General features: G+C 40.1%; 1 protein-coding gene across 2 annotated transcripts in view; it reads left to right on the top strand.

Moving 5' to 3' along the window:
• Positions 1-15477, top strand: part of LOC146856979 (5-hydroxytryptamine receptor 5A-like) — a 340013-nt gene that overhangs the window by 126545 nt on the left and 197991 nt on the right. The window contains exon 1 of one of the 2 annotated variants that reach the window (XR_014979839.1): positions 1284-1756. The exons of the other annotated variant lie outside the window; for it this stretch is intronic. The gene's annotated coding sequence lies outside the window, so the exon portion shown is untranslated. Of the gene's footprint in view, positions 1-1283; positions 1757-15477 lie in introns of those variants that run through there. 2 annotated transcript variants of the gene reach the window in all.

A 15477-nucleotide genomic window follows, 5' to 3' on the forward strand; every position in this document is an offset into this window, starting at 1 on the left:
GATATAGACATTTTAAGTAAAAGGAAAAAATTTGGTAATCACAATGAGACCATGTGCATAGAGACAACAAAGGTAAACGGGTACAGTTGCAAAGGCGTCCGCGTAATAGGAATATATATACAGATTCTATTTATCAAGGTGGATTAATCATTGTATGCATATGTATATATGTGCAGGTACGTCAGCTGGGAGGCATTTTCATAGAAAGATATAAACATATAAACATTGTCTCATGTAGTAATTTTAGTTTAAACATTTGAAACATAAAACATGGAAATGAGAAAGTTAGAAGAAGTTGGAAAAAGAAATAGGCAGAGAGAATGTAGGAAATATGTGTGATAGAATGGTTGCTTACCGAAGCGTGGTTATAAGCAGAAGTATTCTTCGTGTTTCTAAAATTGATAAAATGGAAAGAGAGGGACACTGTGGGTGGTTGAGGTTAAGGATACGAAATTACCAAAAATTCCTGAGAATAGGGGGAAACCAGGATGCAATTTGTTACAAATCCAAAGAGAGAACAGAAATAGAGCATTGCGCCAATCAGAGCAAGATTAACGGTGGAAAACTGGCCACGGAGATAAAGTTAAATTAAATTGGAACAAGTGCTCATAGCATTAAAAATATGAACGAGGACGACATGGAAGCACTCGTGAAAGGAGCAATGGCTTGACAGATCATGAGGCAAAGGGCAGACAGAGGTCGTGCTTACGGGGCCTAGGAGGCATAAACAAAATTGAAGATACAAGTTGGCTATTGCCGGTTAAAAGCATACCGGAGAGATTTCAGGATGCTGAAATTAAATAAAGGAAGGCCAAGAAGGTGCTGGGAGAGGCGTGTGGGATTAGGACACAAGCTCTCTAAAGGGGAAAAGGATCTCTCTTACCCCAGGAAAGGAAGTTGATTTAGTCTCTGCAGTCACGGAACAAAATGAGTTCTGTCAGGCGCCGTTATTTATGACCTGACATCAGAGTCAGCACAAGCAAAAAAGGAAGAGGGCGTGCTTTAGAGAGTGAATGCCAATGAAAAGTTACTATTGATGGTTGCAGAAAGCGAGGGATTTTAAAATGGCATGATACCAAGCTTCGGTAAGCAACCATCCTATCTCACATATTTCCTACATTCTCTCTGCCTATTTCTTTTTCCAACTTCTTCTAACTTTCTCTAAAATTGGATGCTTTACATGAGTCTCTGTTGCTGCCGTGACACCGCCGCCAGCTACGCGAGGACGCACGCCGCATCGCATCGGCTCTAGCTCTGCCCACCGACGGAACGAGGAACGCGAGGAGAGTGCTGTGCTGCAGCGAGCCAGCGATCTGGGATGCCAGCTTTTGTACTTCGATTTTTTTAAAAAACGTCGATAAAACGTTTTTTTAATCTTTGGATGATGCAGCAGACCCAGTGAAGTACTGCCACTTGGAAAGTATACTGTGGGACCGGGAGGTGGAGGCAAGAGCGGGAGAAAAAAAAAAGGCTCCAGGAGGAAAGTCCGGGGGGCAGATGGAAAAACGGTGATTGTCCCCAAAAAATAGACTTACCACAGCCTACGATTGCCTTCTACCACTGGCGCTGGCGCTGTGAGTGGGGGTGACGAGGCAAGTGGGTGAGGAGCAAGAGGCAGAGAGGTGAAACGTCGGAGGGACCTCCCCGGAAAGGAAGGGGGGACTGGTGAGGTTCCACGGACCGCTAATAAAAACAAAAAAAAAAGGGGTTTCAAAGGCGAGCTGGCTGGCAAGGCGTGAAAAACGGCACAACAGAGGTAAGATTTATGGACAGTTTTATGGTTTATAGTTTTTCTTAACAGCCTATCCGCCCCATTAAGCCCCTTTAAGTATTTTATAAGTATAAAATTTGAGTGGGCTGGGAGTAGAAAAGAAAAGAAAAAAAGAAAAAAAAGAGAATTAGGAAGCAGGAAAGTCAGCTGAAACATCCCACAAAATTGGAGTACATATTCCTATAGGAAAAAGGGACATATCTGTGACTCTTCCTACCTCAAAGTCAATGGCACCAAAAAGGAATCAAAAACCCCGTTGGGGGTTACGGAGCAGAACGGGGGAAGAAAGGATTGCTCCGGGGAGATTGTGGTCTCAGAAGAGAGCCGGGAGAGCCAAGTAAGCTCTAAAGAAAGGCCAGAAGCAGGAACAGGAACCCAAAAGAGGAAAAGTAAGAAAGCAATCAAAAGGAATCTGCAAAAAATCCAGGGAAATATGTCCGCTTCTAAGTCCATAAAGGATTTTTTAGGAAAACACTTTAAACAGCCAGAGCAAGTAATAACGTCAATGGAAATAGAGCAGTAAAATGAGTTTGACATGGCAGAACTCCCAGAAGGAACATTGGAGGCATCGCTTTCAATAGATCCTAGGACCTAGGAATAGCACCACGACTGTCTTCATCGCCAAAACTACTCTCGCTGCAAGTACAGGAACAAGAGACTCCAGGCCAAGCGGAGAATATTAGTCAAGTTTCAAGAGAAGATTGGGGGGACGTACAAAATATGTCAGGTCTACTAGTAAACGAAAGCAAAATTCAGACTCAACTCGAAATACCAAGTGCGGAAAGAATAGAGGACCCCGAGAGAAATAGTCGCCGGGAACTCGATTTTTCCGCAACTCCCTCATCTTCTATGATGGACCTATTGTTGATGCTACAGAAAACCCTCCAGGGAATCTTAGAAGTTACATTGCTAAATAATGAAGTCCAGAAAACGCAAAAGTTACATCTAAAAAACATTGAGGTGGAACTGCAAGGCATTAGAGGGCAACTGCCACATATGTTGAGACCTGTAGCAGACCTCCAGCCTACGTTACAGAGAGAATGCGCAGGCTTGGAAGATAATTCACACAGTGTATATATATCTAAATGCCCTATGTTGATAAAAAGAAGAGGGGACTATTCGAGATATAGCCTCCGGAACAATAGAGGTCAACCAAAAAGAAAGGCAGGAAGAGACTGCTGTAAAACCCCCTTTGAAGAAATCATTACCAGTAAAGATTCCAAGAGTTGAGAGTAAAAGAAAGGACTATAATAGTCAAGCAAAGGAACTAAGTGGTAAAAACCAGAGAAAGAGGACACTATAAACAAAACCTGATCTAGAAATAGATAAATCGGGATATAAAATACATTCCCAGAAGAACCAAGAGCAGGAAATAGAAATTCGGCAATCAGGTGAAATAGAAGGAAAAAACAAATAGGGGATTGCTAAGTGGGAAAACATCGAGCAACTAGGAATAGAATTCCCTAAGATAGAGGTAGAGGGGGGAAGGAACAAATGGCTGTATTTCGAACCTGACCAACTAGGAAAAAAGGGAAAGAAACCAAGGAAGCTTAAACCCTTAAATAGGTCTCAACTCCTATTTTCATTCTCTAAATGTCCAAGTTTGAGGGGAATAGGAACAAAAGATTTGAGACAGGTGGGTTTTATGGAAAACAGGAATGGAAAGGAGATTACAAGTGTTCTTTTTCACTTGGAGCTGGTAAAAACAGCAATTGGGAAGGCAGTGAGGGAGATAGAGCAGGAGGGTATCCGCCTAATCCCAGAGACAGAATTAAAGGGAAACGGACACCTTGGTAGTAATTTCTTAGACTGTCATGCAGGCCTGGGAAAGAGACAGGTGAGGTTACTGGATGAAAAAGACGAAGGGGGAAGTAATTTGAAGGTAGTTGTCAACAACTCAGCAATTGAGAATCCCTGGGGTATATAGAATCAAAGAAGTAGCTCAGCAGATCATTCCCAGTGGGATAAGGTTGATACGGATGAAGAGGGGGGCCAGAGTGAGGTGGAATAGGATGGAGGGGAGTCGCATAGCCTAAATTTTTTATCTTGGAATATAAATGGACTCGGAGATATAACAAAACAAGAATGTATAATTAAGATAGTAAATAATATCGAAATTATTTGCTTACAAGAAACTTGGCTATGCGACAAAACCCCGAAATTTGATGGGCTCCTCCAACTCCACCGTCCAGCCAGGAAAAAAAGATTTGGTCGTCCGGCTGGGGGGGGTTATGACGCTACTGTCTACAAAAGTAGCAAAGAATGTGAACTTGCTAAAAGTAAAATGTAAATGGCTCTTGGTATGTAGATCACTGTTGCCAATAATGGATAAAAAGTATGAAAATGTCATTATTATAAACGTGTATATGCAGTGGGATAATGTTGTAGAGTATGAAACAGAGATGGCACTTTTTAAAGAAGACATAGACTATCTATGTGGAAAGTACGAGGCAGATATAATTTTTATTATGGGTGATTTTAATCATAAATTGCATCCGAAAAAGGTGGACCTTTGGCACAGGGAAATTCTGAAAGCATATGGAGTGAAACAAGCAATTTTTCCAAGCTGTGAATCCCTGAAAAGAGATCAAGTCCTGGGGAATTATCTAGGGACGAAGGGCCTTTTCTGTCTGAATGGCAGAACTGAATTAGATCGCCCAGCAAAGAAAAGCTTTAATAAATGTACACAAAATTGCCCAATAGATTATATTTTTATGTTCGTATGGAATTTCCCTCTTGTGAGAGAATTTAAAATACACTGGAAAGAAGGCAGTGATCATAATCCCCTGCAATTGAAGATCCAAAAGAGCTCCCTGAAGTCCCGAGATATAGTAATTGCTCAACAAGTTGAATATCCTAAAAGAGTGACTACTAGATTAACTGAAGAATGTATGGGAAAATTAGAGAAACTCCAAGAGAAGATTGTTCTCGGAGATATAGGGGGCCAGACTCTGGAATGATATGAAGGAAAGATAGCAGAAGTAGTGCAGTGCCTACGAAAAGAACTAAAAAAGGATTACAAAAATCATTATATAATCCCTGCTGGACAACCAAAATGGTTTTTTGTGGATTGTTTAAAGAAAAAAAGAGAAATAAGGAAAGTAATAAGAAAAATAGGTAAAAAATACCATTACAAGAGGCAAAGCTACCTTAAAAAATTTAGAAGAGAGTATAAGAAGCTAACCGCAAATACAAAACGAGCGTATAAAGATAAGTGCTGGGAAAATTTGTTAAATTCTATTGAATCAAAAAATATAAGACAATTCTGGAAGCTGGTAAAAGCCGCGGCTGGTCACCATGAGGGGGAGATAAACTGCGTGGTAGATGAGGCAGTGTGGGAGAAGTACTTGAAAGATCTGTATAACCCCCGGAGGGATTTAGAAGCAGCAGAGTTCCAGCCTCGGCATGAGCTAATGGAAGAATTAAGACTTCACAGGAGAGAATGTAAAAAATACAATAACCAAGCTGAAATTAACACGAGCAGCAGGACCAGATAACCTCCCTGCAGTTATAATAAAGTCCCAGCTGGAGTGGTGGGTGAGATTTTTTTATTGTATGTTTTCAGTTATTCTAGAGGTAGGGAAAATGCCTAAAAATTGGAAGGGAGCTGTAATAAGACCAGTTCATAAAAAAGGTAATTTAAATGAACCACAAAATTATAGGCTGATTAATTTGTTAGACATCGGGGAAAAAGTTTTCTCGAAAATTATTTTAAATAGACTAAAGGATTGGGCGGAAGAATTATTGATTGTGCCAGTTGAACAAGGGGGCTTTAAGGAAGGCCATTCCATGGTTGATCATTGCTTTGCCCTGTGGACAATAGCATGTAAGTCAATAGAACAAAATGGTAAATGATGTTGTTGCTTCGTTGACTTTAGAGCAGCATTCAACTCAGTTGATCGGAATTCCCTGTGGCAGACCCTAGAAAATAAAAATATCCCTGCAGGTCTATTGGCAGTAATAAAAGAGCTGCATAGTGGTAACTGGGCACAAATAATTAAAGATACAGAGGGGGTCATTGATGCCCAAAATAGCAATAAAGAACGGGCTGAGACAGGGATGCGTGTTGGCTCCGTTGCTGTTTGCCTTATTTTTATCAGATATACCAACCGCCCTAGAAATTGTAAAAAGTGCAAGCCCGAGAATGGATGGAAATAAAGTGCCCTGCCTACTATATGCAGATGATCTGGTGATTCTGGATCAAATCGAAATAGGCCTGCAAAGAAAACTCAATGTTTTTAAAGAATATTGCGAAGGGAAATTTTTAACTGTAAATATGGACAAGACAAAAATGTTATGCTTTGGGAAAAAAGATATTAAATTTAAATGGTTTTTAGGTGATTTAAAATTGGAAATGGTAAACGAATATCGCTATCTCGGGATGTGGTTTGATAGGTCCTTAAAATGGCATATTCACTTAGAAGCTCAGAAAGCGAAGGCTTTGTCATCGATCTGTGGATTGAAAAAATGTAATAGCGAATATGGGGATATGTCCCACAGACCAGTGCTCAAAGCCTTTGAAGCGATGGTACCCCCACAAATGCTCTATGGGGCAGAGGTCCCTTGTTTAAACGGCAAAGAGGACTGGGACCGAGAGGAAGGGAAGTGTCTGAAAACACTGCTGTCTTTGCCCCTTTCATCGATGGTCCAAGCTATACGAATCGAGATAGGTACAATTGCTTGGAGCGTGCAGTCACAAGTGTCTCTAATTAGATTTTGGAAACGTTTAGATACAGAGTCAAACCAAAAGGTATCCCAATGGTGTAGGAAAGAGATCCAAACAAGTAGTTTGAAATGGGCTAAGAAGTCAAGGAAGAAAATATTATTGGCCTGTGAGAATATAAAAGTGGAAATTGACCAAGATTCCCTGCATGTAGATTTTACAAAAAGTGAACTCAGAAAGTATAGTCTGGAAGTATCTAGACGAGCAGATAGGGAATATCTGGCCAAGAAAAAGTCTGTGCAATTTATGAGGGTTGCATGGTCAAATGAAAATTGGTTCCCATACTTGGATATTCTACCAAATCGCTGGTATAGACAGGAGATCTTAGGAATGAGAATTGGTATAAATCCATGGTTGGTAAATCAAGAACAAAAAATAAAAATGCTGCTTGAAGATGGTAGTTGTAAGTGCACATTGGGAACAAAAGGTGACATATTGCACATTCTGTTAGATTGTGTAACAGTAGTAGAGCAGCGTAAACGATATCTTCACCCAATTTTGTTAAAATATGATATAAGGCGACGGACACAGGGGATAGAGCTATTCGCTGAAATGCCAAACCTTGAGATAGCAATTGCACTGGGGAAATATTTGAGGGCAATTAAAGTTTTCCTTAGCGAGAAGCAGGAGAATTTAAAAGATTTTAACTGGTCTAAATTTTTTTTATATAAGGTTGAATATTTTTTATTTTTTGAAATTGAATTGTATAGTACCTTTAAGAGAGTTTTAAAATATATATAATTTTTATAAAGAGTCGTGTCCCCGACTGTAGAAAGTAACTATGTGTACCTCATCTTTGATAAATCGTTACCCTTGATATGACTCTGCATAAAGTACGTGGTTTTAATTATTGCTGAGCTGAGAAAGTATAGATACTGTTTTTAATTGTTTTTATCTAATATTGTTTGTAGAATTGTGTGGAATTGTTTAGAGACCATGGTCTAAATAAACATTCCTTTTTGACTGACTGACTCTAATTTTCTCATTTCCATGTTTTATGTTTCAAATGTTTAAACTAAAATTACTACATGAGACGATGTTTATATGTTTATATCTTTCTATGAAAATGCCTCCAAGCTGACGTACCTGCACATATATACATATGCATACAATGATTAATCCACCTTGATAAATATAATCTGTATATATATTCCTGTTACGCGGACGCCTTTGCAACTGTACCCGTTTACCTTTGTTGGCTCTATGCACATGGTCTCATTGTGATTACCACATCCTATGACCTCTTATTCTGTGACCTCCACACTTTCTATATCTCCTATGATACTGTCATCACCCTTAATCACCTTCCATTCTAACTTTCAACTGTTTAGCCTTGAAAAAGCCCACAGTCAATGGACCACTAGGGCGAAACACGTGTCGGCTATCTTTCAATAGTCTGTTTCTCATCTTCACGAAAAAAGTCTAATAAAAAACCAAGCACGACTAACATAAGAAGACGTTTGATGATTTATCCAGACTCATTTTGACATATTAAGGGCACAATCCTCCATCCCTCTATATACCCTTTCCTAAAAGTGTTCAAAGTGCTTCTCAAGAGTTTTGAAAATGTAAGTGGCTAATGATTATACACTTTCACCTTTTAAAGTGGTCTTTTAAAAGTATGCAATCTAAGAAATGTACGTTATTTTTAATGAAATGTCAGTCGTCTGAAGTAGGGTGACCAACCAACCGTAAATTTAACGGACAGTCCGTAATTTGGATCTCAAGTTCATTGTCCGTGAGGACCCCTTTTACGGAAGCCATTTGTCCGTAACTTTGGGCATTCCAGGGAACAGCACTGTTCCCCTGCATGAAGCCTCAGCTCTCTAATGGGGCCACCTTGCACTCATCCTTGGAGCACAAGAGCCAAACCACCCGCCCATTGTCATTCTGTATGCAGCTGATTGCCACATACAGAATGACAATGGGCTAGTCTGGGCTCTTACAGTATGTGGTGGCCTCCTCCTGCCCCAGTCTAGGGCAAGGCATTCTATCAGATGGAAGAAATGTGCTAAAACGCCAGTGCTGCTACCTGAGAATCCAGTTCATTCAAAAAAGGCGGTGAAACAAGTTAAAAAGAAGGGGCTAGAGTTCTTACATAGTCTCATCATTTTAGAACTGGTGCATTTTCAATATTATATGCAACGAAGCCATGGTTGCTGCTTTAATATTTTATGCAACTACCAACCATTGACAAAGCCAATAGTTCTGACTTGTTGTAGGTGTAACGTTACTTGTTGTGTTATATATCTGGAAGCATTTACAAAAGAGGCAAAATACCAGTCAGGCAGCAGACCATGCAGGGGCATAGTGAACCCTAACGCCACCTCACCCCACCCCTTGCTTTAGGAACTACAGCAAGGGTGAAATTTGTGATGGGCCTCTTCTGTCTGCAACTCTGCATACAAAGGCTCAGCTGATAATTAATGTGAAAAGCTGGGTGAGTGTGTAAGTAAAGGGATGGGTGGGTGGATGGATGGATGGATTAGTGAAAGGTGAATGGATGAATGAAAGGGTGAATGGATGGATAACGAGAGAAAGGATGGATGGATGAGTGAGTGGAAGGATGGATGCGAGAAAAGGTAAATAGATGGATTTATGGATGGAAGGGTAGATGGATGGGTAAGAGGGTGGATGGATGAGTGAAAGGATGGGTGGATGAGCAAACGGGTAGATGATGGGCGAGTGAACGGGTGGATGGATGAGTGAAATGATGGATAGATTGAAGAATTGATAAGTGAAAGGGTGAATGGATGGATGGATGAGTGAAATGATGGATAGATTGAAGAATTGATAAGTGAAAGGGTGAATGGATGGATGGATGAGTGAAATGCTGGATGTAAGGATGGATGAGTGAACAAAAGATGGATAGATGAGTGAAGGAGTGAAAGTGTGAATGGATGAGAGAAAGGATGGATGGATGAGTGAAAGGATGGATAAGTGATAGGGTCAATGGATGGATTAATGAGTGGATGAGTAGTTGGATGGGTAGGTGGATGGATGGAAGGAAGGAAAGATGGCTAAGTAAAAGCGTTGATGGAGATAGAAAGGGAGAATGGATGGATGACTGAAAAAGGTGAATTGGTGAAAGGATGAGTGACTGAGTGGGTGGATGAGTAAGTGAAAGGATGGCTGGATGGATGAAAGGGTAAATGGCTGGATGGATGAGTTAATGAATGGGTGGAAGAGTGGATGAGTGTACTGATTGATAGGGTGAAAGGATGGATAATGGATGGATGAGTGAAAGGGTGGATGGAAACATGGATGAGTGAAATGATGGAAGGAAGGATACATGATGGATAGGTTTGCAAATGGTTGAAAGTGTTTGGATATAGATGGGCTTACCTATATACTATTGCGCGACCTTCTCTGATGTGTCTGTAAAATGTACCTTTTGTCCCGCAGTTTTGTTCTGAATTTTGACCTCCTGTCCTGAATTTTGACCCTTTTTCCTTAATTTTTACACTCACCATCCTGAATTTACATTCATGCCAGTTGGTCACCCTAGTCTGAAGGTTGTCGAGCATGGACTACGTTTATGGTTGTTTGCTAGTAGAACACTACTAGCTTATTTTAATAGTTAAAAGCCACCATTATTATATTTCTTGAGAAAATATATTATTTTTTTAAATGCAGAGGATTAAAAGTGAGCGGTATAATTTAACAACTGACATTGACTAATCGTGTTCAGGGAGTAAATGAGTAAAAAAATGTGCAACAGTTTGTATTATCAAAGAACTCAAATTCAAAATATACTTTATTTGATCATATAGCAAGACCATAAAAGCTCTTTACAATAAAAACACCCTCGGATACAGAAAGAAGGATGCATTTTGGTTAAAAATACAACAATCAGATAGTCATCTGATAAAAAAATGGGTGTGCGCAAAATCACAATTATTATAAGTTCTAACCTAAACAATCGGCTAGCTAAAATTTGGTCATGCTATATCCAAATAGTGGCAATGGAAATTCTTATGGGAGCTTCAACAGTGATTCTAGTTATCATATGGATGGGAAAGGAGGGGGAAAATTTGAGAGGGGAGAATGGTTGCCAAGGAAGTGCTAAAACCTAAGTGGTCTTATCCCCAAGCCGTCCGCCATCCTACTATCTAAGTAATACTACCTCCTAGCTGACATGGAACTACAAAATCTTGCTTAACGGAACTGCTTTCAGTATTTAGCTCGCAATGCTAAAGTACATCATCTTCTTGGTAGAATCATTTGGAGATACATAAAAGCTGGTTTAGCATGGAGGAAAAGTTTCCATCTCAAGAATAGAAGAATTAAACGTTTACGTAAATCAATAAAGTGCTCACAAAATAAAATAACGTAGGTTGTGTCTTTTGGGCAAAAATTATCACAGGAGCACAGCGATAAAATGTTCAGTTTGCTCATTATCATTGTTGAACTAGCACTGTATGTAATAGATTAACTTAAAACTAGTTAGGACAAACTCATGGTTTTTTTGTTTGTTATAAATATCTGAAAAGGTTCCTTAAAATACTGTGATTCTTAAAATTATGTGGGCATGCATTGACTTTTTATGTAATTCATCCGCTTCCCTCCTTATTGCGCACTGAAGTAAAAAATGTTTTTGGTCCAAACTAGATCTGCTTTGGGTATTTTGTCCAGTTTGAGGAATCAATCTGGGTGTCCCAGTAGTGCAAAACTCCTCTGAATGTACTTTAACCATGGCATTCCCTTACTACTAAATGATTTAAATATGCCGCCATATTAGACCACATAGAAATCCCTCAGTAAAGGATTCATTGATATTAAATCCGAGAGGTAAACCATCCCTAGTAAACCATATGTGGGGTAAACTGAGATAAGGACAACAAACGTCTAAGAAATATGTTTTCCTCTACTTATATGGCAGGCATCCTGGTATAACCCCCGATATTGGCGCGGTATAAGACTGTGGATAAGCATTTGGATTTAAATAATTTTAACAGTGTCTCCAGTAGTCTATTCCCAAGTCACTCAGAGAAATCAAAAATTGCTGCCTCACATCTAGTCATAATGAGATTCTTAGCTACCTGAACAGGTTACTAAGTGCCTCTATTGTCAAAGATGATGCACAGAATGTAAAATGCCTCTACTTTGGTTAATTCAACCCCTAACATATACCTTCTTGATTTCATGTTCTTTGAGCCTTTTACCATAATATTAGATTTTTTGTAATTGGTACTTCGGTCCAAAATATTCATGAATTGAACAAAGCTAGCTAATAGGATTTGCAAGTCCGAAGCGGTGCAGACAATCAAAACCGCGTCATCCGCGTGAAGAAGTGCTGGAATGTACCACTTCCCACCCTTGTACTATTAGTGGAGGCCTGACACAGAACCATGCCTAGTTTGTTAATGTACAATAAGAAAAGAAATGGGGTCAAGATACAACCTAACCGGACTCCACAATGGACTTTTAAAGAGTCTGTGCATGTACCCTCTGTGTCGTATCTCACTGCTACAGAGAGATCCTGGTGAGAATCTCTCAAAGAAATAACTAATGGCCCATCGACTCCCATATAGGACAGTATATCTCACAATTTCCCCTATTGACTCTGTTGAAGGCTGATGTTGGGTCCATGAAGGCAAGGTGGAGAGGGGCTCCCTTGACTTGAGTGTATTTCTCAACAAGTAGATGTAAGTTCAGGCACCGATTAAGGTTGCACTAGGCCAGCCTAAACCTATACTATATATCAGAAAGGGTTTTGTTCTCCTTTGCCCACGTCGACAACCTAGAGAGTATCACCCTCCCCACCACCATCACAACAGAAGCAATTAGGGAGATTGAGCGATAGCAAATGGGATCACTGCGGTCAACTGTATTCAAAACTGGAACGCTTATCAATTGCTTCGAAGGACTTCGGAATAGTCCCTCTAGCAACTGCATTCATGATGTTAGTCAAGATTAATGCCATCTGGAGAAACTGCGTCTTGCCCGGGGCTTAATTTATAAAAAGTAAATTAATAGTCTTGGATACCACCTCAACCTCAACTGTAAGGTTCCTCTCAGCTGGGGGTGGAGGGGTTGAGGAGGTGGCACAAGGCTGTTAGTATAGTCATTCTCCTATAGGTTTTAAAATGGGCTCGCCATATGGAAGGCATAATATGACAATCAGCTCTCTCTTTTTCATCATGAGAGAAGATTGGCCGATTCACTATTTCTCAAAACTGGCCACTATTTTTAAGGATACTAAATTTTAAAAAGTCATCACATGCATCCTCTTGCAATGATTTCCTTTTCTTTTTCAACACCATTTTATATTCCACACAATAACAAGATACCTATACCCTGTTGCAAAGCGAAGCTTTCAAGGCTGCTATGAGTCTACAATGCGCATCTCAAGCGTTGGCCGTCAAACCAACGACAAGCTACTTCTTTCGTATATGATTTAGGTAATGACAAACCCCTTTTTATTTATATCACAATATTATCAAAAGACTGCAATATTATCTCCGGGGCTAAGGCTCCATTATACTTTAGATGCTTTTAATTTGCTGACCCCTCACCAACAACAAACACCATCCATCCCTGACCCTTAAAAGCCTCTCGTCAGCCCAAAATGCCCCCATCCCGGATTCCAGTACTCCACCCAATTGGTGAATCGTAAAAGTGCATTCTACACCTAAATTACACCCACCCCTGCACTCAAAAAACCCTCTCTACATCTCAACTCAACCCATCCATGAACTATAAAAGCCCTTTTAACCCCAAAACTCCGTCCATATGGGAACCATAGAACCCCTCACTTCCAGTATGCTTCACCCATTCCCTGTTCTCAATACCCCTTTCAACACTTAGCCCCCCACCTATCCCTAAACCCTTAAACCCCTTACCACCCTTAAACACCACCCATCACTGGCCCCTACAATTTACTCACTTCCCCTAAACACCACTTATCCCTGAAACCTAAACCCCCTTCCAAGATCTAAATTGCAGCCATCTCTGAACCCTTAAAACTCCTCACACCCCAAACTCTACCTATTACTGAACCTTAAACTCCTTTTCAGCTATACACAGTATCCATCCCTGACCATAGAACTCTTCATCACCCCTAAACTCCACTTTTATTCTGAACCCTAAAAATGATTTCATCATCTCTAAGCTCTACCCATCATTGAACATTAAGACATCTTCACCAGGTCTAAACTCTTCAAATCTATGAACCTTAAAAACTCCTCAACACACCTACATTTTGCACATCCCTAAACCCTAAAAAAACCCTCCATCCCTCCGCCCATCCGTGAAACTTAACAAAAAAACCTCAATACACCTACATACCACCAATCCCTAAACCCTACAAACCAGTTACAACCCCTAAACTTCACTCAAATTTGAACACCCAAAAAACCCTTACCACCCATTCCTGACCCCTAAAACACTCTCATCATCCTTAAACTCCACTTATCTCTGACCCTTAAAAATCCCTCATCACCCCAAAACATCAACCATCACTGAACCCCAAAAAACCCTGACTAAACTCCACCCAAGTTCATTGCAATTTTGGATTTTACTTTAAAATGATCTCTCCTCTCAAATGTTCCCTTTAATTTTCCATTTTTTTGTATTTCCTTAAAATTATCTTTCTGAAAAAATGATTTTCCATGATTTGGTTTCCTCCAAAAGGGTTTCTCAGCCTTCATTTTTCTATTAATTCACATACATCAATCAATACGGATATCTCTCACAATTGTATACTACAATGCAAGGGTTTTATGTCCAGGAAGAAAATGGCGCACACATTAATCTACGCAATATTACTACAAAAGACAGTGAGGTATGGTGCTAACAGGGAGGGGGAAGCCCTCAACCCCTCAATCCGTATGGGAAAACCCACACTTACAACATGAAACAACAGTCCCGTGACTCAGTGTTCCTCTCCCCCGGGGATTGCGGGACGTCTTGCAATTGCAGGTGATGCCGTCTAGTGGTTGCCTTTGACGTAGTCCATCGACAGTGTTTATACTTCCGGTTCAATTCGGCCGGAGCCCCACTACCAGTCGGAGTGAGAAGCTACAGGACACGTACCCGTGTTTTGAGAGACTTAAGGTATTTGGGCCGCCTTTGAACAGCTGTGAGATTACAGAGCTCTTTTGGTCGTATGAGATTTAAGAATATTTGTAAGTGGGTGTGTTTTTTATCTTGGGTATTTATCCAGGTTGAGATAGACACACACACGTGTCCTCCAGTGAGATTAAGAACTGCGCAATTGCTGAGAATGTAAGTTTGAATTTGAGAAGATACAATATGGTGGAGGGACTCATTTGGTGTTTTTTAGATGGATAGGTCGACTGACATCGGTATATATATTGTTTTATTGGTTTTAGAGAATCGGACACTGTCGAAGGTTTTATAACTACATAGTCCATATGGACACAACTCGCGGGGATTATTATCCTGTCTCTGGAGGTAAGCCATGTCTATGGGTGGTATAAGCACATAATGAGGTTCATTTGGGACCATTGAATCATTATTAAAAATAATTTAAAGAATAGAATGGGTTTCAGGATAAGTTTGGAGTGATTTTATTTAATATTGACTTCAGGTGCTAGTTTTTGCTATATTGATTTGTTCACTTGCAGGACTGTTGATCATAGCTTGATATGAAGTCTTTGATTGAAATAAGACTGATTGAACGATTATCCGTGTTTTGTGGGGACACATGAGCATTACAGATTGCGTGAATTTTGGGATCACTTCCGGTCTTTTAGGTAAGATGGAAGTTCATGTGTCTCATTGCATTTTGTACAGTGCGCGTTTTGGTCTTTTTTTGTTCTGTATTGGTGTCTCAGTGGCAACATCAATTTGCGCTTATCAGGTACTCACTGGGTGTGGTGGTCTGTCAACGCATGGTCTTGGGATTGACAGTGGTTCTTTCTTTTGTGCTACACATGATCTATTGATAGGGCACCCAACACCAGTTGAGATGGTTTGCATGATTTTTGTCACACTTGGGGGATCTATGGTATTCTAT

Source organism: Triturus cristatus, chromosome 3_2 (genome assembly GCF_964204655.1).
Source record: "Triturus cristatus chromosome 3_2, aTriCri1.1, whole genome shotgun sequence".
In the NCBI taxonomy this organism is placed as follows: Eukaryota; Metazoa; Chordata; class Amphibia; order Caudata; family Salamandridae; genus Triturus; species Triturus cristatus.